The sequence below is a fragment of the Budorcas taxicolor genome, chromosome 1, assembly GCF_023091745.1.
Source record: "Budorcas taxicolor isolate Tak-1 chromosome 1, Takin1.1, whole genome shotgun sequence".
Lineage (NCBI taxonomy): Eukaryota > Metazoa > Chordata > Mammalia > Artiodactyla > Bovidae > Budorcas > Budorcas taxicolor.
This window is the reverse complement of record NC_068910.1, coordinates 83,180,853-83,204,741: the sequence shown is the minus strand read 5'-3', so window position 1 is coordinate 83,204,741 and position 23,889 is coordinate 83,180,853.

Genomic DNA, 23,889 nt, shown 5'->3' with positions numbered 1-23,889 from the left:
GTCTGTAGCCCACCAGGCTCCTCTGTCCATAGGGATTTCCCAGGCAAGAATACTGGAATGGGTTGCCATTTCCTTCTCCAGGGGATCTTCGTGACCTAGGGATTAAATCTACATCTCCAGTATTGGCAGGAAGATTCTTTATCACTGAGCCATCAGGGAATCCCTGTAGACAAATCTTACCTATGTGAATTTATTTGGAAAAACTGCAGATATGTATGGTCAGGCCACCCAAGATGGCTATTCTATTGCTCTCTGTACATCCCCATTTGACCAGGGCCCACCTCACCTATATGTTACACAGATGACTGACCTTGGTACATACTTGCTCCAAGCCCCAGCTACTGATTGTTCTTTTTTATTATTAATTTTTATTGGAGTATAATGTGTTAGTTTCCACTGTGCTGTATACAACAGTCAGGGCATCCTAAATGTCTGTCAACAGAGGAATGAATAAAGAATATGTGGTACATATGTACAATAGAATATTATTCAGCCATTAAAAAAAATGGGTCATTTGTGGAGACATGGATACACCTGGAGACTGTCATGCAGAGTGGAGTAAATCAGAAAGAGAAAAACAAATATCATATATTAACTCATGTATGTGGAATCTAGAAAAATGGTATAGATGATCTTATTTGGAAGGCAGAAATAGTGATTGTTCTTATCAAAGTAGTGCTGAGGGGTACGACCCTCTACTGGTTTCTCTGGTAACAAATGAGTCCACCTGAAACCAACCAATTCCCCAATAACTGTCAGTTCATCCCCTCCTCACCCTATGCCTCCACCCCAGCTAAGACTGCTACCTTGATGTCTTGCCCTGTCAGGCTCCACGTCCTTGATTCAGACATGTAAGATCCTCTCTCCTTTAAACCACTGATATATCTGTTGTCTCTGGGTTCTTTCTTCAGTTTCAAAGCTGGGCAACTGCAAATCTTGTAGGCCTGTGGGGTGCAGCCCAACAGTATATCTTTCTATGAGGATCAGTACAGAGGGTCTGTGTAACCCGAAAGGAGAAAGCATTGAGATTGTAAGTACTGAAACCTCTATTTCCATGTCAGATTCATGGATCTGTTATATATAAGAATCCTGGATATACTTTGAAGTGTGATAATTTTTAAAATTTGATATTAAATAATTTAAAAAACCCCTCAATCTATTAAACAATTAGACAGTATTCATGCATTTTGAATAGTGGTATATTTTAAAATTTCAAATAGTGCTTCATTAAATTTTTGTCATGACCTATTCATATGAATGTTAGTTAGTTCATATGAATGTTTATTATGATAGCTTTCCTTCCGTTCTTTAAAGATCTAATTAGAAAGGAAATCAGTATAACATAGTGATTGATGATATTTTTTTTCTCTGCATAAAAGATCATTATTTTAATGTTGCAAAATGATCAAGGCACTGCCCAAAAGCAAGAGTTAAGATGAACTCTGTGAACAATTGGACATGTAGGAGATTCTGGAAGAAAATTAAGATGATAAAACTTATCTGCTTTAGGATACCTCGATTTTATTAAATTCCCTTCTCTGATGAGCAAGTTTTTCCTTAGTTTAAGCCAATCTCTATTCATTTTTTTCCTCTTCCTGTATCCTTATTTCACGATGATCATCTTTTCTGTTATTAAATTCCTATCTTTCCAAATGACACAGTTTAAATTTTAACATGATTGAATGTTCTTTCATAGCTATCCTGAGTGTTATTATCATTAATTTCACTAAAAAAAAATATTTCCACATCTTCTTTGATCTCTCCATCAAATACAGCTCTTTCCAAATATTGATATTTTTCCTAATTTGCTACTCATTAACTACCTGTGTGGACACATTTAATGCATTTGTTAGCAGATTATCTCAGTTCAGTTCAGTCATTCAGTTGTGTCTGTCTCTTTGTGACCTCATGGACTGCAACATGCCAGGCTTTCCTGTCCATCACCAACTCCTGGAGCTTGCTCAAACTCATGTCCATTGAGTTGGTAATGTCATCCAACCATTTCATCCTCTGTCGTCCCCTTCTCCTTCTGCCTTCAGTCTTTCCCAGCATCAGGGTCTTTTCCAATGAGTTAGTTCTTCACATCAGGTGGCCAAAGTATTGGAGTTTCAGCTTCAGCATCAGTCCTTCCAATGAATTTTCAGGAATGATTTCCTTTATGATTCACTATTTTGATCTCCTTGCAGTCCAAGGGGCTCTCAAGAATCTTCTACAACACCACAGTTCAAAAGCATCAATTCTTCGGCATTCAGCTTTCTTTATGGTCCAACTTTCATATCCATACATGACTACTGGAAAAACCATAGGTTGGACTAGATAGGCCTTTGTCAGCAAAGTAATGTCTCTGCTTTTGAATATGCAGTCTATGTTGGTCATAGCTTTTCTTGCAAGGAGCAAGCCCCTTTCTATTTCATGGCTGCAATCACCATCCACAGTGATTTTGGAGCCCAAGAAAATAAATCTTGGGCTGTTTCCATTGTTTCCCCATCTATTTGCCATGAAGTATGAGACCAGATGCCATGAACTTAGTTTTCTGAATGTTGAGCTTTAAGTCAACATTTTCATTCTCCTCTTTCACTTTCATCAAAAGGTTCCTTTGTTCCTGTTTGTTTTCTGCCATAAGGGTGGTGTCATCTGCGTATCTGAGGTTACTGATATTTCTTCTGGGAATTTTGATTCCAGCTTGTGCTTTATCCAACTCAGCACTTCACATGATGTACTCCACATATAAGTTAAATAAGCAGGGTGACAATACACAGCCTTGATGTATTCCTTTCCCAGTTTGGAACCAGCTCTGTTGTTCCTTGTCCAGTTCTAACTTTTGCTTCTTGAGCTACAAGCAGATTTCTCATGAAGCAGGTAAGGTGGTCTGGTATTCCCATCTCTTAAAAAATTTTCCAGTTTATTGTGATCCACACAGTCAAAGGCTTTGGTATAGTCAATAAAGAAAAAGCAGATATATTTCTGGAACTCTCTTGCTTTTTCTATGATCCAATGGATGTTGGCAATTTGATATCTGGTTCCTCTGCCTTTTGTAACTCCAGTTTGAACATCTGGAAGTTCTCGATTCACTGTGGGAGTCTGGCTTGGAGAATTTTGAGCATTACTTTGCTAGCATGTGCTGCTGCTAGGTCTCTTCAGTCATGTCCAACTCTGTGCGACCCCAGAGATGGCAGCCCACCAGGCACCGCCATCCCTGGGATTCTCCAGGCAAGAACGCTGGAGTGGGTTGCCATTTCCTTCTCCAATGTATGAAAGTGAAAAGTGAAAGTGAAGTCACTCAGTCGTGTCCGACTCTTCATGACCCTATGGACTGCAGCCTACCAGGCTCCTCCGTCCATGGGATTTTCCAGGCAAGAGTGCTGGAGTGGGGTGCCATTGCTAGCATGTGAGATGAGTGCAATTGTGTGGTAGTTTAAACGTCCTTTGGTATTACCTTTCTTTGGGATTGGGATGAAAAGTGACCTTTTCCAGGACTGTGGCCATTGCTGAGTTTTCCAAATTTGCTGGCGTATTGAGTACAGCACTTTCACAGCATCATCTTTTAGGATTTGAAATAGCTCAGTTGGAATTTTATCACTTCCATTAGCTTTGTTAGTAATGATGCTTCCTAAGGCTCACTTGACTTTGCATTCCAGGATGTCTGGCTCTAGGTGAGTGATCACACAATTATGGTTATCAAGCAGATTATCTACTCTAAGCAGTAAAACAGTCTGGCTTCACATGACTATTTATGTGAATCGACAAATGCTTTTGTTTGTATTTTTCTCCTCATAGGCATTTTTCATTCACTTTTTCAAACTTACATTCTAAAATGGAAATTAAGCTATTAATTATTTGTAGTTTTAGAGAAATTATTCATGATCATCAATGCTAGGCTTTCTTTGCTGTTGCTGCTGCTTAGTAGCTCCAGTCATGTCCAACTCTGTGTGACCCTATGGACTGCAGCCTGCCAGGCTCCTCTGTCCATGGGATTCTCTAGGCAAGAGCACTGGAGTGGGTTGCCATGCCCTCCTCCAAGGGATCTTCCCGACCCAGGGACCAAACCCAGGTCTTGTACATTGCAAGCAGATTCTTTACTGCTGAGCCACCAGGGAAACGCAGGTTTTCTTTAATGACACACAATTTCTGTAGGCATCCTTAGGAGAGAAAGTTAATCTCCATCATACAAGGCCAAAGCCCCACAACCTTGAAAATCTTGTTTCTTATCAAAGCAAGTTTGGAACAGCTGATGAGGCTCTCTCAGTTTTTCAGCTAGTTGAGCAAAAATTCGAAATATTACAGTCTATTTTCTTTTTCAGGTAGTCAATGATAATTCTTTCTAAGTTAAAGTCAAACTATTTATCAAGAATTTTATTGTGTGAATTCTCTGGTGGTCCAGTGGTTCAGTTCAGTTCAGTCACTCAGTTGTGTCTGATTTTTTTCAGCCCCTTTGACTGAAGCTCTCCAAGCTTTCCTGTCCATCAGCAATGGTCCAGTGGTTAGAACAATGCACTTCCACTGCAAGGGGCCTAGGTTCAATCCCTAGTTGAAGAGTTAAGTTCCCACAAGCCGTGTGGCACAGCCAAAATCAATTTTTTTTAGGACTGTTTCATTCTGAGGTTCACACAGATAGTGTTCTGTGTGAATAAAATACGTGCCAAAGTAGAATCCATTTAGTGTGTTTCTAATTTATAAATTCTATATAGCCTAAACAAATCAGCTCTGGATATGATAAATACAGTCATCAGAAGGTATTATGAGAAAAGTTATTGAACAGGTTAGGGAAAGCAGATGACTCTGTAAGATGGTACCAATTACGTTCAGATATGTTGGCCTTGTATATTCCCCACCGCTGAAGATTACCCAGGGACATTTTGTTTGTTTGCCATTTCTTTCTCCAGGGAATCTTCCCAATCCAGAGATAGAAACTTTATCTTGTGAGCCTCCTGCATTACAGGGAGATTCTTTACCACCGAGCCACTGCAGAAGCCTCTGTTTGTATACAGTTAAGAAAAAACCAACAAGCTAACTTTAATCAAATAAGTGTAGGATAACAAGACATGAGGAAACAGAACAAGAGAAGAAACAAGGGGACATACTAAATCTAGAGGGAGAGAAATTACAAGACTGCTGTCTTTCTAAAGTAAAGTTCTGAAGTTTCTGTTGGAAATGGGGGAGACTCAGTTTAGCCATGAGTCCCTTCTCCCTTGGCTAATTTCCCCTGAACATTATTTGCTGCTCTTACTATCAAATCTGGCCTCAAGGGGAGCGACTCTTTACCATTATATGTCACAGCTTAAGTCAAGAACTTATAAATAGCAGGTGATAGCCACTAACAGCAGTTTAATAGGAACTTGTAAGAGAATAATCTGGTTTAAACAACTCGCAGCTGTAGACTGAATGTGCCCATCCAAAATTCATGTGTTGAAGCTTATTTCTTACTATGAAAGTATTTGGAGGTGGGGCCTTTGGAAAGTGATTAGGTCGTAAGTATAGAGCCCTTAGGAATAGGATGAGTTGCCCTTGTAAAGGGACATCAGAGATCTCTTCCACCCCTTCTGCCATGTGAAGACAGAGAGAAGACAGCCAGCCCTGAACTAGGAAGGAGGTCTCGCCAGACACAATCTGCAGGGTCCTTGATCATCAACTTTCTAGCCTCCGGAACTGTGAGAAATAAGTGATAAATTTCTGTTATTTTTAAGCACCACCCCCAACACCTCAAACTATGGTCTTTTGTTATTTATAGCAGCTTGAATAGTCTAAGACAACTATTTTATACCTACAGTCCAAAAAAGGAAAATCTTCATGCCCTGGTTTTGGTCTTCATGCCCTGGTTTTGGTCTTCATGCCCATTACTGATGATAGGGCAGAGATCATCAGTAATCAATACCATCTAGGCACAAGCAGAATCATCTTTGGTATTCAAACTCATTATCTAAGGAAACAGCTTCTCCAAGGTTGGCATTTCAAATTTATATATCTTGTCTTCAAACAACAACTAACATGTGATTAACCCAATCACTTTTAGGGAAAGTTACAGATAACCATAGATGTATGGCATTCTCTAATGATCATTTCAGTATAAAGTAATAAACATTCATATATTTAAAAAAAAACATAAATATCCAATATTGTGGGAAAGGAGAGTATTCTTTTGTCATAGATGCCTAAAGATACCACCCAGTCATGTGATATTTTGTACTGGGACTTGTAGTTGTATGTGTGTGCTAAGTTACTTCAGTCCTGTCCAACTCTTTGGGACCCTATGGACTATAGACCACCAGGCTCCTTTGTCCATGGGATTCTCCAGGCAATAATACTGGAGTGGGTTGCCATGCCCTCCTCCAGGGGATCTTCCCAACCCAGGGACTGAACATGTGTCTCTTGGGCTTCTTGCATTGGCAGATGTATTCTTTACCACTAGTACCACCTGGGATACCCTTTACTTGTATATACAAAGACAACTTTGGAAATTATTAAAAAAATTAAAAGAAAATGAAATAAAAGTCACAGTTGTTTCAGAAAGTTGACAGTGAAAATTATAATTTTAAAAATGAGAATATTTATATTTTCCCTGTCTGTGTTTAATTCTAAAAATACTAAGTTTGGTGTTTTAGACATATATGATCCTCACAGGAGATTTCTGTTTGTTTTGCAAAGCAGTTATTTATATTTAAATAATTCCAAAGTTTTTCACCTTTGTATTTCATCAATCCTAGAGCAGTGTGCAGGAGTGATTGACCTGGTGGTGGAATAGGTGAAGCAAAATGAGAGCAGAAAGAAGCCAAGAAAGCTGGTTTGATTTAATGTATATGCATATGGGGGCATCTATTATGGCAAATACATTTGCTTTTAATACATGTCAGGTGAGTGTATGCTCTTCGGTTCTTTGTCTCGTCACAACAATGATTTGGGGTGGTGGACACTAAAGCCCTTGGCGCGTCACAGCTCTCGGGTCTTGAGCAAACCGTGTCATAGCTCTTAGAAAAATCAGTGTTACAGCTCTATTTTATTTAAAAGATAGAAGGAGACTCCATCCTTGAAGACGAGAGTGGAGGAGCGCACTGGTGAGGGTGGGGGCCGGGGGGGGGGTGTTGGGGAGAGAGAGAGAGAGAAAAAGCATACGCATGCGGAAGGGAGGGAGAGAGGGAGAGAGAGAGAGAGAGAGGGAGTCGTTTGGCTCCTCTTTTTATATGTTGTTTTTCTTCCCTCTGGGCTTGCCCTATGCAAATTGGGCTTAGTCAGGAGTGCTGTTCTACCTGAAGGCCTCACTCCAGTCCTTGGACCTTCCTAGTCTTTTAGCCACTGCCATTTTGTACTCCTTTTCCGTATTTTACCTACCTAACACATTTATTTAGTATTGATTTGTAAAGGAAAGAATTTGTTGACATACATTATTTATTTTGTTTAACATATTTATTGAGTTTACCTATTGTGTATGTTTTACGGGCTGAGAACACAGATTGTATCCTGTTTTGAAAGCATATAGAGTTGTTCAAATATCATGGGTTTGAGAATTATTTGGGGATTTTGTTAAAGTTAGACTAAAAGATATATATTTTCGGACCCATCACCAAGCATTCTGATTTCATTTGCCCTAGCGAATCCAAGAAGATGCTTTAAAAAAAAATTATTTATTTATTTATTTATTTATTTATTTATTGGGCTGTGCCAGGTTTTAGTTGCAGCACTAAAACTAGGCTCTTTGAGCTTCACCGTGACCTGTAGGATCTTTCAGTCGAGGCGTGTGGGATTTAGTTCCTTGACCAGGGACTGAATCTGGCCCCCTGAATTGGGAGATGGAGTCTTAGCCACTGAACCACCAAAGAAATCTTTATAATAACAACATGAGGCATTTATATAATTTTAAATCATTTGCTATGTGGCTTCATTCTGATATTCAGACACCCAGAATCCATTATATATGCATTTGTTTTACAACTTTTATTTGTAATGCTGAGACTATTCTTAGATAAGCTGTTATTTACTGTTTCTGCTGTTAGGCTTAGTAACCAAACAAATTAATTACTACATAGTAACATAAAACATTTTTATCAATGATTTGAAAGTGGCCTGATATTTTACAATATATTAGTATGTTTAATTCTTTTTTTTGAAACAAGAATGACTCTCAAAACATGTCTGATAATTATGCTTTTGGTATACATGAGTTATATGAAACTAGTTGGAAAATGAAGAATTTGAGAAATTTGAGAAATTAAAGAATTAAATTAAAGAAATTAAAGAATTTGAGAAATTAAAATATATGAACATAAATTGCTCTTCTGACCTAAGGTCACACTGCGAAAATTTGCTGATCTTTTTGTTCCTTTATTTGAGAAAAAGAAGGGAAGAGGCTACTATTTATCCAATGAATTATGACCTAATTCCAGGAGTTTTTGAAAATGTAGTTTTATATGAAAAATAGAATTTCTATATACAATACAAAATTTAACAGTTCACACAAAAAAACAACCTTTCATATTTTGAATTCTATTCCATGCACATAGTAATGCTGTGAGATGGGGACTGCTAATCCATTTTTTTTTTTTTTAATAAACCAAAACCTATGTCCTCTCTCCCAGATGAAGTAAAACCAATCTACTAACAGTAGGTTGTTTTGAAGGAAAGTGCAGCACTTATTATAAGGCACCAAGCAAGGAGTCCAACCGAAAAACTCGAATTCCCCAAAACTCAAATTCTCCAGTGGGTTTCAGCAAAGCGTTCTTAGAGATTAGGTGAGGAAAGGGAGTCCCAAGATAGGTGATCCTCTCATATACAATTCTCTGATTTGTTGATAGTGAGATAACAGGGTGAAGTCTAAGGGTTAATCTTTATCAATCCTTAGACTCAGGAGGGCCGAGAGGAGCTACTCCACATTCAAGGTCAAGAAGGGCGGCCATGAGAAGATATCCCTTGTCCAAGGTAAGGAGCAGTGGCTGTGCTTTGCTGGAGCAGCTGTGAAGAGATACCCCACATCAAAGGTAAGAGAAACCCAAGTAAGATGGTAACTGTTGTGAGAGGGCATCAGAGGGCAGACACACTGAAACCATACTCACAGAAAACTAGCCAATCTGATCAGATGGACCACAGCCTTGTCTAACACAATGAAACTAAGCCATGCAGTGTGGGGCCACCCAAGATGGACAGATCATGGTGGAGAGGTCTGACAGAATGTGGTCCACTGGAGAAGGGAATGGCAAACCACTTCAGTATTCTTGCCTTGAGAATCCCATGAACAGTATGAAAAGGCAAAATGATAGGATACTGAAAGAGGAACTCCACAGGTCGGTAGGTGCCCAATATGCTACTGGAGGTCAGTGGAGAAATAACTCCAGAAAGAATGAAGGGATGGAGCCAAAGCAAAAAACAATACCCAGTTGTGGATGTGACTGGTTATAGAAACAAGGTCTGATGCTATAAAGAGCAATATTGGATAGGAACCTGGAATGTCAGGTCCATGGATCAAGGCAAATTGGAAGTGGTCAAACAAGAGAAGGCAAGAGTGAACATCAACATTCTAGGAATCAGAAAACTAAAATGGACTGGAATGGGTGATTTTAACTCAGATGACCATTATATCTACTACTGTGGGCAGGAATCCCTTAGGAGAAATGGAGCAGCCATCATGGTCAACAAGAGAGTCTGAAATGCAGTACTTGGATGAAATCTCAAAAATGACAGAATGATCTCTGTTCGTTTCCAAGGCAAACCATTCAATATCAAGGTAATTCAAGTCTATGCCCCAACCAGTAATGCTCAGGAAGCTGAAGTTGGACAGGTCCATGAAGACCCACAAGATGTTTTAGAACTAACACCCAAAAAAGATGTCCTTTTCATGATAGGGGACTGGAATGCAAAAGTAGGAAGTCAAGAAACACCTGGAGTAACAGGAAAATTTGGCCTTGGAATCCGGAATGAAGCAGAGCAAAGGCTAATAGAGTTTTGCCAAGAGAATGCACTGGTCATAGCAAACACCCTCTTCCAACAACACAAGAGAAGACTCTACACATGGACATCACCAGATGGTCAACACCAAAATCAGATTGATTACATTCTTTGCAGCCAAAGATGAAGAAGCTCTATACAGTCAGCAAAAACGACACTGGGAGCTGACTGTGGCTCAGATCATGAACTCCTTATTACCAAATTCAGACTTAAAATGAAGAAAGTAGGGAAAACCGCTAGACCATTCAGGTATGACCTAAATCAAATCCCTTATGATTCTACAGTGGAAGTGAGAAATAGATTTAAAGACTAGATCTGATAGACAGAGTGCCTGATGCACTATGGATGAAGGTTCATGACATTTTACAGGAGACAAGGATCAAGATCATCCCCAAGAAAAAGAAATGCAAAAAAGCAAAATGGCTGTCTGAGGAGGCCTTACAACTAGCTGTGAAAAGAAGAGAAGCAAAAAGCAAAGGAAAAAAGGAAAGATATAAGCATCTGAATGCAGAGTTCCAAAGAATAGCAAGGAGAGATAAGAAAGCCTTCCTCAGCGATCAATGCAAAGAAATAAAGGAAAACAACAGAATGGGAAAGATTAGAGATCTTTTCAAGAAAAGTAGAGATACCAACGGAGAAGGCAATGGCACCCCACTCCAGTATTCTTGCCTGGAAAATCCCATGGACGGAGGAGCCTCGTGGGCTGCAGTCCATGGGGTCGTGAGGAGTCGGAAACTACTGAGTGACTTCACTTTCACTTTTCACTTTCATGCATTGGAGAAGGAAATGGCAACCCACTCCAGTGTTCTTGCCTGGAGAATCCCAGGGATGGAGGAGCCTCGTGGGCTGCCGTCTCTGGAGTTACACAGAGTCGGACACGACTGAAGCGACTTAGCAGCAGCAGCAGCAGCAGCAGCAGAGATACCAAGGGAACATTTCATGCAAAGATGGACTCCATAAAAGACAGAAATCGTATGGACCTAACAGAAGCAGAAGAGGTGGCAAGAATACACAGAAGAATTGTACAAAAAATATCTCCATGACTGAGATAATCATGATGGTGTGATCACTTACCTAGAGCCAGACATCCTGGAGTATGAAGTCAAGTGGGTTTTAGAAAGCATCATTATGAAAAAAGCTATTTGAAGTGATGGAATTCTAGTTGAGCTATTTCAAATCCTAAAAGATGATGCTGTGAAAGTGGTGCACTCAATATGCCAGCAAATTTGGAGAACTCAGCAGTGGCCACAGGACTGGAAAAGGTCAGTTTTCAATCAAATCCCAAAGAAAGGCAATGCCAAAAAATGCTCAAACTACCACACAAGTACACTCATCTCACACACTAGTAAAGTAATGCTCAAAATTCTCCAAGCCAGGCTTCAGCAATATGTGAACCATGAATTTCCAGATGTTCAAGCTGGTTTTAGGACAGGCAGAGGAACCAGAGATCAAACTGCCAACATCCTCTGAATCATGGAAAAAGCAAGAGAGTTCCAGAAAAACATCTATTTCTGCTTTATTGACTATGCCAAAGCCTTTGACTGTGTGGATCACAAGAAACTGTGGAAAATTCTGAAAGAGCTGGGAATACCAGACCACCTGACCTGCCTCTTGAGAAATCTGTATGCAGGTCAGGAAGCAATAGTTAGAACTGGACATGGAACAACAGACTGGTTCCAAATAGGAAAAGGAGTATGTCAAGGCTGTATATTGTCATCCTGCCTATTTAACTTATATGTAGAGTACATCATGAGAAACGCTGGGCTGGAAGAAGCACAAGCTGGACTCAAGATTGCCGAGAGAAATATGAATTACATCAGATATGCAGATGACACCACCCTTATGGCAGACAGTAAAGAGGGACTAAAAAGCCTCTTGATGAAAGTGAAAGAGGAGAGTGAAAATGTTGGCCTAAAGCTCAACATTCAGAAAACTAAGATCATGGCATCTGGTTCCATCACTTCATAATAAATAAATGGGGAAACAGTGGAAACAGGGGCTGACTTCATTTTTTAGGCTCCAAAATCACTGCAGATGGTGATTGCAGCCATGAAATTAAAAGGTGCTTACTCATTAGAAGGAAAGTTATGACCAACCTAAATAGCATATTGAAAAGCAGAGACATTACTTTGCCAACAAAGGTCCATCTAGTCAAGTCTATGGTTTTTCCAGTAGTCATGTATGGATGTGAGATTTGGACTGTGAAGGAAACTGAGCACTGAAGAATTGATGCTTTTGAACCTGGTGTTGGAGAAGACTCTTGAGATTCCCTCGGACCACAAGGAGATCCAACCAGTCCATTTTAAAGGAGATCAGCCCTGGGTGTTCATTGGAAGGACTGATGCTCAAGCTGAAACTCTAATACATTGGTCACCTCATGCGAAGAGTTGACTCATTGGAAAAGACCTGATGCCGGGAGGAATTGGGGGCAGGAGGAGAAGGGGACGACAGAGGATGAGATGGCTGGATGGCATCACCGACTCGATGGACATGAGTTTGAGTAAACTCTGGGAGTTGGTGATGGACAGGGAGTTCTGGCATGCTGTGATTCATGTGGTTGCAAAGAGTTGGACACGACTGAGCGACTGAACTGAACTGAACTGATACTTCAGTAGGCCTGTGGGGAGGGGGTAAGTGCTCTTGGTCATCAAGTAGTTAATGTCTTCCATTTGCTGGTGGTTTTAGCATCTGTAAAACAACTCAGGAAATGAGCATCAGATACTCTTATCTAGGTACTTCAGAGAGGAGCTAATACAGTGGATGTGAGGGAGGGGTCTGTCTCAGGAAGACCCCACAGGGTCCTGCTCTGTTACAATTTCACTGAAGAAAAATAGCTCCTAGTTGGGGTGACTTTTCAAAGCACTACATGTACGTATGTCTTCTGATTTCAAGATCACTGCAACTTCTAACAATACTTTAATGTGTAAACAAGAATTAACATTATTGAGTTCAGTTCTTAATATCACCACTTACTAATTAATTGTGGGTCTTTGGTCAAACTATTGAACTTTTATTTACTTCAGTTTCCTCCATCATAAGATGGAAATACTGAATTCCTTTCCCCAGGACTCTGTGACTGTAATTGACCTAATTCATGTAAAGTGTTTACGGCTTCCCTGGTGGCTTACATGGTAAAGAATCTGCCTACAATGTGGGGGACCCGAGTTCAATCCTTGGGTCAAGAAGATCCCCTGGAATAGGAAATGGCAACCCAGTCCTGTATGCTTGCCTGGAGAATTCTTTAGACAGAGAAGCCTGGTGGGCTACAGTCCATGGGGTCACAAAGAGGTGGCCATGACTGAGTGACTAACACACAGCTATGGTATATGACAGCAGGCAGTGACTCTCACTTATTATTGTCATTTCATTTTTTAAACCAGACTTTTGAAGTTGTGAATATCTGAGCAATGATAAATATCCAGTCCTTCATAAGAGTCATCCTTGAATGACTCTAAGCTCATTTTATAGGCTTCAGTTAGAAATGTCTTCACTCTGAGATGACCCAGGAAACTCACCAATCTTATCTTCCAAAACAAAAACAAATCCACATAAAATGAAATAATAATCCTTAGAAAAGAGAACAAAAACATATGTATCATTTTTATGAGTCAGTCCAGTTTTTTCCTAAAACTGGTACTTTTCAGGTTTCCATCACTTGCATTTTGCTTACCTCTTTCATTTTCAACTTGTGGTAGAAATTGGTTGAATGGAAGCTTGAAGGAAATAAACAGCCAAGAACATAGTGGTTCAATACACTTTTTACATTCTTTTATATGCAATGCATATTCATTTTCAAATTAATAAATATAATCTTAACCAGTATTTTACTGCTTATATGAATTATTTCAAATTAAATAAAATGCGTATGCCATTATTTCCTATATTTTTCTAGCATTCTAATCCATCTGGGATTGTGGAATGGGAGGATATATTTTCTTCTGAAAACTTTTGTTATAGTTTGAAAGGATCAATGACTGTTCCTTGTGATTCAGTTTCACTTGGCTATTTCCTATGAGTCCTTAAAACTGAGACTCTCAGTGCCTTTTTGTCTGCTTAAGAATTTTAAATCTTCTTCTTGCTTCATTCTGTGATTATACCCTCCCTTGACAATAGTTTCACTGAAAGATTTTCAAAAGCTGAGTTCTGGGAGTAGAGACAGGTTTCAACTTTGAATGCTATTTTCTGATCAATTGGAGCTCCTTAATCCTCTTCCTTTACTTGACTGTGCTCTGGTAAATAGCTGTCAGCAAGGGAAGACGTTCAATACCTTCAGGCCATGACCCACTTAAATGCTCCTTCGGCTGGGAAAAAAAATCCACAGCAGCCTTAAATGTCAGTATTCTCCTGGCATCCTCTGGCATGAGCCTCAGGGGTTTGATTGTCATGTGTATATATAAATTCCAGCCTTTTCACATAAAATACTGGAAGTTATTACATCTGTCAGGTGAAACCCAGTTAAATATGGGCCTGGGATATAAATATTTAGTCCATGTATATGTGGTAAACAAGAGCAAAGCCAGGGAGACATTCTAATATTCGAACCTGGATAATCAGTTCTATAGTTATGTGGGATATTCAATATAAATTATACATTTTTATCCTATTCATTTCAAGCTAATCCATAATTAATCACTGGGACCAAATTACAATGCAATGTTCCATCAAATTTATGCAGATTGACCCACTTTCTAAAAGCAAAAACAAAAACACTGAGTGCATCTTTTTCACTTCAGATGCAGTGATTTTGTCAAGGACTTTATTATAATACAGTTCTTCAGTTCCCTGGGAGTTTGGACCTACCTACATAAGGGGCACTTCTTAATAAAAGGTCCATGAAGAACGTGAAACCGGTAAGATGAACTAATGTGCTAAAAACTACTGTCAGGTTGCCAATTGTTATGAAATTATTTTTACTTCAGGTAGTTCACAAAAACCCTACTGAATTGTGTCCTTTTTTATTAAGATCTTAGGGGATTGTGCTCAGTCGCTCAGTCGTGTCTGACTCTTTTTGACCCCCTAAACTGTAGCCCGCCAGGCTTCTCTGTCCTTTGAATATTCCAGACAAGAATACTGGAGTGGATTGTCATTTCCTTCTCAGGGATTTTAGGGGATTGTTCATAGATTTACCTGCCACATCTCTTTTATAAGATGATAAGTTATGATATTGTACAAAACTGCACATGTATATATCTTTAAATGTAAACTCTCCAAAATGAAATTCAAAGTTCTTACTGAAAGTGTTAGCCTCTTAGTCATGTCTGACTCTTTGCGACCCCGTGGACTGTAACCCACCAGGCTCCCCTGTCCATGGGATTATCCAAGCAAGAATACTGGAGTGGGTTACCATTTCCTTCCCCAGGGGATCTTCCCAACCCAGGGATGGAACCCAGGTCTCCTGCACTGCAGGTAGATTCTTTACCATCTGATCCACCAGGGAAGCCCAATATTCTTAGCAGGAGGGATAAATCTTGGTTTCCCCATGTGCAGCACTTAAGTCTTCAAGCTAACTTGCATTTCTAGTATAGAAGGGTCCTCTGTGCTTACCTAGGATCTGGTTTGCCTTTCCTACAACAGTTCTTTTCTGCAATTACAAAAAAAAATCTTAACAGCAGAGCTTGTGCTTTTCTAGACACAAGCATATGTTACTTGTTATTAAATTTACTTTTGCTTTTTTTCTTTGACTCTGTTTTGTATACTCCCCTGGAGGAAAAGTTTCAGTTTTCATATAGCATTTCAAGATGAAAACAGAATTACTGGATATAAGCTTTGTTTCTGGTGAATTTAGAGGAAATCATTACTGTCAGTCCAGTGTCAAGGTTCACACACTAGGCATGTACAAAGCAATTACTTTCCTACTTGTGATTTTATCCTCTCATTGTGATTGTTTTGCTTCCAATGGATGCAATTGAATTAAAAACACTTGTTACAATTTTACTTGAGAAAAAAATTCCCTCTAGACTTCCTGAAAACCACTGCAGGATGGACAATCTACCTCCTACTCTGGGGTTCTCAGAGAGAGATCAGCTGGCAATAAAGGAGCTAATATTATGTAACAGCATTAATACAAATGTATAGACTCTGGAAGTGTTAGGGACTTAGTTGAGCCTTACCCCATATATTCAGAGAAGCCCAGCAAGCTACAGTCCACAGGGTTGCAAAGCACTGGACATGACTGAGAGACTGAACGCACACACACACAAAAACCCCATACATCAGTATTCTTCAGGTTTGTAATTTCCTCAGAGTGGTTTGTTAAATTAGCAAACATAGGTTTGAGGAGTAGAAATAACTTGTTTAGGTTATTCTCTACTTATAACTCAAAGATACACAGATACATAAACACACACACGGAAGGCATGTATTAGGCAGCATTAAGATTCAGCAGGTTCCTCTCCATCCTATTGAATCTTAATGTTGCATAATATGCACCTTGCCTGTGTGTGTGTGTGTCTTTGAGTTGTAAGTAGAGAATAGCTTAAGCAACTTATTTCTACTTCTCAAACTTGTGTGTACTAACTGATGACTTGGAGGGGTGGGATGGTGAGGGGAGGGAAGGGAGACTCAAGAGGGAGGAGATTATATATATATATATTTAAAGGAGATTATATATATATATATATTTAAAATTATGACTGAGTCACATTTTTTTTTTCTGGCAGAAACCAGCACAACATTGTAAAATAATTTTTCTCCAATTAAAAAATTTTTATAAAATTAAGTTTGGCCACCTCATGCGAAGAGTTGATTCATTGGAAAAGACTCTGATACTAGGAGGGGTTGGGGGCAGGAGGAGAAGGGGACGACAGAGGATGAGATGGCTGGATGACATCACTGACACGATGGACGTGAGTCTGAGTGAATTCCAGGAGTTGGTGATGGACAAGGAGGCCTGGTGTGCTGCAATTCATGGGGTCGCAAAGAGTTGGACACAACTGAGCGACTGAACTGAACTGAACTGAACTGAAGAAAAGATTCAATAGGATATCTTGATTTTGAGGGCTGTATTATTGAATAAGAATACAAATAAATGTGAACTAACTGATAACAATTTCAATACAAAATTGATACTATAATCAACAGTAAACATTTTCATACTTATCCTTAGCTCTGTGGACTTAATTATCAAAGGTAGAGCTGTGAGTATTGAAAATTTAATATTGGAATATTTGAATAAATATAAAGAACTCAAATTTTCTTTACAAAGTTCCAAAGAGGATGCTCATACTTGTGAAGTAAATTCTAATTTGAAATCTGGGCCATTTGAAAACCATTTTTCAGAAAAACTGGTTAGATATTGAATGTACCATTTTTTCCCTTGTTTATGTATTAATACTTTATCCTGATATGATTTTTACCCTTCAGTTGGAATTCTTCTTAGGAGCATGTGAGATTCATTTTAATGGTTTGATTAAAGCTCCGTTATTGTCAATAGAATCATATAATTGTAACCCTTCATAAAAAGTTATTAGATAAGTTCTAGATACTTCCTCATCAACAATTGAGTTACATGAAAAATGTATCTTATCTGCTGTTAGGAAATAATTGATCTGGTGAAGTCATGACTTCTACTCACCAGATATATCAGAACTTTGGTTTCTAAATCCTTATTAAGCATCCCAGACCTTGAAATGATTCATTTATAAAAATTAACTTTTGAACATTTTCTCCTTGTAAAGGAATAGCTGCTCATCTTTTAGTCTTGTGCTTAAATTCCTCAGCAAGAGACTCTGGCTTTATGTCCAGTATTAATAATGAAAATCAGTGAGTTTTGCAGAAAGAAGTGGAGTTATTTAAAATATTTTAGGAGAAAGGGGTAACAAATAATAGTTACTAATTTTAATAATTGAGAGGGTGAAATCAGGACCAAAGGGTAGTAAAAATACAATATCTCTCTTTGTATAGTTTTGAATAACAATCTAGACACCATTTGATTTGATTTTCTAAGAATCATTAAGTTCTAACTACTTATAGACTGCTAAAATAAATAAACCAATCCCTTTGTAAATTATTTAAAGTAAAATGAATTCCTTGAATAAAACTGAATGAATACAATTAACATGGGAAGCAATCCTTTAATTAGAAAAGTTAAATAATTATTTTTCTTCAAAGAGATGAAATGACTGAAATTACTTTTTGAACAGATAATACAGAATTATTTAATAGATAACTTTAAAAAGCTCACAAGAAGGAAACTTAACTAGTCAGTAAAATATTTACAGGGAATTCAGGGATTAACTTTCTCCTCTAGAAGATTTCTTAGAACTTCAGCATTTATTACCAAGCCTAAAAATAGAATGATTGTGAAGCCTCACAGTTTCATTGAACAACTACTTAGGCAAATTTATTTTTAATCTTAGAAATTATTAGTCAAATAAGACTTTAAATGTAACAGTTAAAATTATGTCATTTTGAATTCACTTTAATAAAACATATAAAACACATAAAGTCCATGTATTGTGCCAGTTGTATATCTCAGTGTTTAAGACATTTGAACTGGACAATTTTGTGTTTTAGAAGGAATTTAGTAATGGAACTGAAGGCAGCTATCTAATTTCCTACATTCCAATATATACACAAACCAGAAAAGTAAGATACTCATTAAAAAAAAAAAATTCATGAAGAAACAGTACAGATATTTAGCAAGATTCTTACTACAGTGCTGATTAAAATTGTTAATTAGAGTTGAACATTGTTCATGAATTTAAGACATAAATACATCATTTAATTAAGTAATGCTACTGATGCTTATAAGAGTCAGTAAAGTTTATTCTTGGAATAAACATATTAACTTTGATAATACATTTGCAAATTAACAGAAATTTTTCAAAGTTTTTTTTTCCTTTTTCTTTTAAGATGTGAGCAGTTAATTAAAAAATAATAATAATAACATTCTTCCATGTAAGATATATTGCTCCACACAGTAAGATGTTTAAGTTGCCTGAATTTGGCAACCAAGATTCAAAATAAAATTTTCCATATTGTAGCCCATCACATTTAGAAAATATATAAGGTTGTGATTAAGAAGGTGGGCTCTGAAATCAGGCAGATTTGCATATGAATTTGTTCTGCATTCCTTACTGTGCGACCTTTTCAGTAAAGCACCTGACTCATTTAAGCCTCAGTTTCCTCACTGTGAAATGTACAGAGAATTATAATTGTATCACAGGATAGCTGAAGGCATTGGAAAAATTACATGGAACTTGCTGAGCATAGTGTTTATACCAAGGGCCTCAATCCATGTGATCTACTATCACAGTGATTTTCCATACAGACTTGCATACGAAGAATGAAAGTTAGAATGTGGATGGTTGTCAACCTTAGAATATTTGAGTTTTCTGCTCAAGTAGGCCACTCTTGGAGACACATATTTCTCACTTATCCCAGTTCACCTGGGAGAAATAAAGTTCTGCCTCAGAACAGGCACACATAAGCAGCTTTCTGTGCCTCCACTTAATTTGGAATGGGTGCTGATTAAGAACCTTAGGTGGCATAGGATTACCTAGGGACAGGAAATTGCTTCACTTTTTCTGTGTGATTATCTTGGCCTGAAGGCTTCAGACTACAAAACAATGTTTAGCATCACTTTATTTTTTCAAAGTAACAATCTTACACTAGTCATTAATAATGGAAGTTTAAAATCTTGAAGTAACAAAACAGCTTCAGCAAAAAAGGTAAAATGGGCTAAAAAGAAGCAGGCTTTCAATTCTAATAAGAAGGACTTGATTGTAAACAGGCAACAAGATTATGCCTTCTTTTTCTAGCAATGATAGGTCATTAAAGAAGCAGGGGATAACTTTAATGCCAGCGGTTAAAACCAATGGAAGATGACTGAATTCTTATCAATGGATGGGGTAATAATTGATATAACCATATATATATATATGGTTAACAGTTTGTAGGCTAAACACTTGGACAAACTTTGAACAATCAAATCAGTTTGGTAGGTCAAAAACTATAATGTTCCATTCTAGGGAAAGGGCCACTTCCATTGTTAGTATGGCCTTACATCTTTAGTTTGGCCTTATGAAAGGTTGTTGTTGAATCACGACGCCGGGATTCTTGGCCCCCAGAGGAGAAGAATTCAATCCGGGGCCAGAGAAGAGGCTTGATCGCTCAGAGCTTTTGTGTAATAAAGTTTTATTAAAGTATAAAGGAGATAGAGAAAGCTTCTGACATAGGCATCAGAAGGGGGTAGAAAGATTACCCGCTTGCTAGTGTTAGCAATGGAGTTATATACTCTCCAGTGAATCCAAAGAATGTATGGAGGTTGTAAAGACCTCACCAGACCTACTCCCATAATTTACATTTTAAGATAACAGAATTAGCCAGAAGGTTTAATCCAGAGACTGTCCTCAGGCAGGATACATTGTTGTTATATAATCCTAGTAAATAGCAGGTCTACTCCCATAATTTACAGAATTAGCCAGAAGGTTTAATCCAGAGACTGTTCTTAGGCAGAATACATGGTTGTTATATAATCCTTGTAAAGAGCAGGTCTATTCCCATAATTTACAGAATTAGCCAGAAGGTTTAATCCAGAGACTGTCCTCAGGCAGAATACATTGTTGTATAATCCTAAGGAATGTAGAGAAGAAAAAAGTTTGTCCTTTCTTCCTCCTTGAGAATTCCAGACCCCTCTCTCCTTGGGGACCCCTAGACTTCTTATTAACCTGCCTAGGAAATGACTCTCTCACTTACATTGTCAATAATATACTTTATTAGAAATGATTTAGCCCAGACTGGGAGAGAATATTGCTTTGAGACCAAGGTGAGAAGTTTAACCGATGTATAGTCAGTGCTGCTACATCTTTTTAAATTCACTGATCAGAAGCGAATAAGCCTATTTTTCAATAGGCTTTCCCTTCTGGAGAAGGGAATGGCAACTCACTCCAGTATTCTTGCCTAGAGAATCCTATGGAAAGAGGAGCCTGCAGGCCACAGTCCAGAGGGTCACAAAGAGCCAGACAGGATTGAGTGATTAACGCTTATCCCTTTCTCAATCGCCTTACGGCTATTGTTGAAGTAATTCAATTAGAATGACAGGATAAGGAGGACTGAGATAAAGTCATTCCTCCATTCGTTTTTTGTCATTTGTCTAATTCAGACACTATTTGGAAATGGCTGCTGGAATCTTGTGGACTTCTGAGGTGGCTTAGTGGTAAATAGTCTGCTTGCCAATGCAAGAGACCCAGGAGATGTGGGTTTGATCCCTGGGTCAGGGAGTTTCCCTGGAGGAGGAAATGGCAACTCACTTCAGTATTCTTATCTGAAAAATCCCATGGACAGAGGAACCTGGTGGTTTACAGTTTATGGGGTTGCAAAAAGTCAGATAAAGCTGAATGCTTGAGCACAGCACAGCACATTGGAATCTGTACATGAGGGAGGAAAAAAATAGGAGGATTAGAGTGCTCGGGCGTTCTCCAAACAAAAGTGAGCGTGGTATCACTGGGAAGGCATATTAAAGTCTACTTTTGGCAGCCATGTTCAAGTTGAGAAAACTTTAGACATTTGACTCCGGAATGCACACTGGGCCAGAGCTGTGTTAGAACTTTGAGATTTCAAACTAAAAATCTCAACCAGTCTTTGAAAAGATGAAGTTGATTACTGCTAGCCAGATATCTTTTAATAAATGTCAGAGAAGAACTCAGAAAAGATGGGACTGTTTTTACAAAGTGCTTGGGCGAAATATTTCCATTAAGGAAATTTCTGATGTGTGACAGAAGATAAACAAGTGAGAAGTGAGCTTGTCTCTAAGAATAGGAAGACTCAAAATTAACACCATACTACAAAAGATATGCATTTCACAGCCAAAGAAAGGGTTAAGGGTGATCTCTGAATGCCATCTCTGTAATATCTATGAGTGAGTGAAGTCACTCAGTCGTGTCCGACTCTTTTCGACTATAGTCCACCAGGCTCCTCCATCCATGGGATTTTCCAGGCAAGAATATTGGAGTGGGTTGCCATTTCCTTCTCCAGGGGATCCTCCCAACCCAGGGAGTGAACCCAGGTCTCCCACACTGCAGGTGGATTCTTTACTATCTGGGTCACCAAGGAAGCCCAAGAATACTGGAATGGTTATCCTATCCCTTCTCCAGGGTATCTTCCTGAGCTAGGAATCGAACCAGGGTCTCCTGCATTGCAGGTGGATTCTTTACCAGCTGAGCAGCCAGAGAAGTCCATCTATATGTCTATCTTAAGCTAATATCTCATCTCTTAATTAATATAGTTTTAAAGAAAAAATATATGTCAAATAGTGTAAATCCTGCCAATGCATTGTTCTGTTTTGAATATTTTTGGTCTTTTATTCTATGTAAATTTTATAATTTAAAATTTGCTGTTTAAAAATTGCTGTTATTCTGGTGAAAATTGTTTTTGAATATATCAATCAGGGGAGAACTAATGACTAAACATACTGATTTTTCTAATCTGTAAAGATCTCCAGCTATTTAGATTTTCAAAACTTATCTTAGAGATGTTTTATAATTTTAAGTTTGGGGGTATTACATACAATAGTGATAGCTTACAGTGAATGATGTTGGATTCATTATCTCCAAAGAATATTTAGCTTCAGGACCAGGGATCAGGCTCGATCACTCAAGAGCTTTTGTGTAGCAGAGTTTTGTTAAAGTAAGAAAAGAGACAGAGAAAGATTCTGACATAGACATCAAAAGGGGGATGTAGAGTGCCCCCCTTGCTAGTGTTAGCAAAGGAGTTATATATTTTTTTAATTAGTCATTACAATAAATCAAAAGAACGTCTTAAGTTTGTGAAAATTTTATCAGACCCACTCCCACAATTTACATTTTAGTATAATGGGATTAGAATTTAACAATAGAAAGATCCTACCAGACCCACTCCCATAATATACATGCTAAAATATCAGGATTCAGTATCATTTCAGTTGCTCAGTCGTATCCGACTCTTTGCGACCCCATGAACTGCAGCACACTAGGCCTCCCTGTCCATCACCAACTCCTGGATTTCACCCAAACCCATGTCCATCGAGTCGGTGATGCCATCCAACCATCTCATGCTCTGTCGTCCCCTTCTCCTCCTGCCCCCAATCCCTCCCAGCATCAGGGTCTTTCCCAATGAGTCAGCTCTTCTCATGAGGTGGCCAAAGTATTGGAATTTCAGCTTCAATGTCAGTCCTTCCGTTGAACATGCAGGACTGATCTCCTTCAGAATGGATTGGTTAGATCTCCTTGCAGTCCTAGGGACTCTCAAGAGTCTTCTCCAACACCACAGTTGTCAGAAGGTTTCCAGGAAGGAGAAATTGTCCTCAAGTAGGATACATTGTTGCTATATAACCCCTCATACAGAGTTTAAACTGACTTGTTTGTTGTGTAAGCATCAGTTCCAGGGTTAAAGAAAAAAAAACAAAAAACAACTTTTATGTGACTAAGACTAAGGAACGTAGACAGAAGAAAAAAAAAAAAAGTTTGTCCTTTCCTCCTCCTTGGGAATTCCAGACCCCTATCTCCTTGGACACTCTAGGACTTCTTATCAACCTGCCTAGGAATTCACTCTCTCAATAGGCTAATCTGATTTTTGAGAATTTTGTTTGATGCCTTTTATATGTGGATTAAAAAACAATACATTATTGATAGCATAAAGAAATATAATTGATTTTTAAAATTTTCTTCTGTGACAGAATGCCAAATTTTAAAAATCAATTATATTTCTTTCTGCTGTCAATAACATAATAAAGAATCTGGGACAGACTTTATTTTCTTGGGCTCCAAAATCACTGTGGATGGTGACTTCAGCCAAAGTTAAAAGATGCATGCCCTTGGAAGAAAAGCTATGACAAGCCCAGATAGCATATTAAAAAACAGACATTTCTTTCCAAACAAAGGTTCATATTGTCAAAGCTATGGTTTTTCCAGTTGTCATGTATACATATGAGAGTTGGACCATAAAGAAGGCTGAGCACTGAAGAATCAGTGCTTTTGAACC